Genomic DNA, 3238 nt, shown 5'->3' on the forward strand with positions numbered 1-3238 from the left:
TCAATCCTTCTGATTATGACCTACACATTAAAGAAAGAATCATCTCAGTAACCCAGAATCTATGGATACTTACCCTGTCATAATAATAAGTAAATGAAAGCATGGCTATTTCAGAACACAAAACAACAATATCTAGACTTGATATGTGATACAGCTGCAATTGGACTTTAGAGATTGCCTATTTTTTTCAATATACAACTTTTATTGCATCTTTAAAATATCACAAATAAGTCTGAAGAATTATCCAGCATGTTGCTGTTTCTGTGGTTGGATGACTTAGATCTTATTCATCAGCCAGCTGAATTGTTCCTTTCTCAAAATATAAATCCCATCCCAAAATTTTCCGTATCCTTGTTTTTAACTGTTGTGGCTTGTTGAATTAAAGCAACTGAATTTGAAATAAGTTCAATGTTGTTTCCTTCAAGAATTAACTCATCTTTATGAGCTTAAGATTTTGAGCAAGCAACTCCTGACCTCATGTGAACCGTGAAGATGCATTTTCATCCAAGAAATTTCTGATTTCAACAAGAGAACCACTGTCCTGAATAATAGTGTTGATGGGGCATACACAGACCTCATTTTGTAATGGAAATCTAGTGCAACACCCTTCATCATGGTCAATACCTGATGGCAGATAGTGTAAATGGTGGCCAGGTCCTTTCTATTTCCCCAATTGTCAACTTGGAGCCTCTTCTGTTTCCAAAGAGACTGAGTTCTACATTGATGTGACTGAAGTCCCTCTGCAGGATGCCTCAGGGCCCTTCACAGCAATTATGCATTCTTTCAGAGTGATGGTGACATTTTCTGAGATTCGACAGTTTGATCACTGAAAATGTTCTTCATCCTCACAGTAAATGGGGGTAAAATAGCTAAAGATCACCTACCATGAACTTCATACTACAAAGTAGGAGATTGAGATAGGTCAGAGAGCTCATTAATGACATACCACAGAAGCCATGTTCTCAAATGTCCTTTTAATTACCATATGTCCATCACGTGTAATGTTTCTTCTCTTCCTAGTCACCATATGTTTTTCATTACCCAATATTCAAATAAAATGTCCCAGGTGGAGGCATTCCCATTACCAGACCTGTCCCCACTCTTTGCTACCATTACATTTGTCCTTGCCATTTATCTATAGCCCATAATTCTAATATAAAGACCTTTAATCTTATTGCAATTTTTAAAATCTGTCTCTAATTGTGAAATCTGCTTGGATAGGAACAATATCTTATTAGAAATAGAATCTGCATGCCTCACTGAACTTCTGTCACAGAGGGACACACAGAAATGCTCCTTGGTGACTAAACCAAGTGCATATGTAACCAAGTGTGACAACTTAAATACAATAATCCATTCTTTACTGGATATAAGAGCTTCTGGTTGAAGGATGTAAAATGTAGTGTAGACACTAAGAGGTCATGCTTGGATTAAATACCATTCCTGTCCTTTCACGGGTCTGTGTGATACACAAAACATATTTTTCCAGAGTTTCAAAGAAAGACAGCTCTCTTGGCAACTGGACAGGCATAAGCAGACCGAAAGTAGAAAGAATGCCAAATCTCATTAGCATCCAGTTTCCGAACCAGCCATGTGCACTGGCAATAGGGAGCAAAATAAATACAGCAATACAAAATCATCAACAAAGTAAAATAAGAGAAACCAGATAATGAGAATTTTCTGTAGTTATAATGTTAGCCCTGCTATAATAAAATGACCAGACAGGTAGAAAGTAGCAGGGACACAGAAGTGCATTAGGGAGTAATGTAGTCAGAGTAAGAAAGGAGTCAGAGTAGTAGACCCAAAACAGAGCTATTTCCACCAGGAATACTTGCCTATACTGTTCATGGTACCTTCCTGTTGCCCCATGGAATATCACCTTAGGAACTTCACACATACAGTTACTTTTCTCAAGGAGACGATCCACAAAATCCTCACAATTTGGGTGAACGTCCTCATCTCATCCTTTTAATGTTTATTCAAACTTCCACTACCATCCTTACATTAAACAGTTAAACTGTTAGGCTAAGCTTTAGTCAAGTGGGAAATATTATTATGCTTTTATTATTATTGGGTCTAATATTTCTGTATGTCTTCTGAGGAGAGAGACATTGCCGGTTTTTATTCTAGACTATCTTTTTAAAGATGTTTATAGAGCAAACAATGTTAATATGCAGATCTAGTGTCTCACTCAGGAGAAGTGAATAGATGCTTGCTGTTGCTGTCCTGGATAATAAAGCCAATGTCTTCCTCTGGGACAAAGGTTGAGCAGGTGTGCAGGAAGACAGTTAAAGGATTGGGGTTACCCTAAGATCAAAGCATCTCAGCTGTGACATAGACCCACTCTTTGTGCACAATTCACTGAGGCTGCTTGCTCCGGACCACCTCCATGGGGCTTGGGGGCAGGAGGAACTAAGGCAAACTTGAAGCATGTGCTCCCTGCTATACAGTGTAATAAGTCCTTTGTTTCTGACCCAAAAATCTCGACTTCTGCCAACATCTACATAGAAGACTGACTTACGAGCTTTCAAGCCAGGTAATACTTTTGACTCTTCACAGTTCTTAACAATTATATATCAAAATAATTTCAGTGCTATGAATACAGTGATGACTGACCACTATGCCCCTGCCTTAATGGAGTTTGTATGTTATAGATGGAGATGGACAAAACCCCATGTAAATAAAAAAACAAAACAAAACATGAGAGTCACAGTTCCACATAAGTGTTGTAATGCAAGGTATCAAAGAGCTAAGAGAGAAACAATTATAGATATAGAGGGTAGGATGATGAGGAAAAAATATTTCTAAATAACTGACATTTAAACTGAGACATGAATTATAAGATGGAGCTTTCACTAGAAGTATGAGAGTGGAGTGTTCCACATCAATGATTTTCAGCCACCGGTCCATTGACTGGTGATGGTCAACCAGAAATTTTGTGCTGGTTTGCAAAAGAGTTAACCACCTGATGTTGTATGAAGATTAAAGACACAATAATTTATAGACTCTATAATCTTACATCAAGATGGTTAACTATTTCGCGAACCAGCATAAAATTTCTGGCAGACCAGTGGTTGAATAAAACAGTGTTCTAGATAAACAATACGTCAAAACAAAAGGTTCTGAGTTGAGTTTGGATGTCAGAAGATCAATATATGTAGAATGAAGAGAGAGCAAGGGAAAAAATTGTTTGAAGACTGTGTACGAGAGGTTATTAAGGTTCATAGTATAGAGCAGT

At 37.6% G+C, this 3238-nt stretch overlaps 1 pseudogene; it reads right to left on the bottom strand.

Annotated features, from left to right (window-relative positions):
- Positions 1 to 283: 283 nt before the first annotated feature.
- LOC136404398 (large ribosomal subunit protein uL6 pseudogene) lies at positions 284 to 843 on the bottom strand (annotated as a pseudogene).
- Between the last annotated feature and the right edge of the window lie 2395 nt (positions 844 to 3238).

This window comes from Saccopteryx leptura, chromosome 4 (assembly GCF_036850995.1).
Source record: "Saccopteryx leptura isolate mSacLep1 chromosome 4, mSacLep1_pri_phased_curated, whole genome shotgun sequence".
Lineage (NCBI taxonomy): Eukaryota > Metazoa > Chordata > Mammalia > Chiroptera > Emballonuridae > Saccopteryx > Saccopteryx leptura.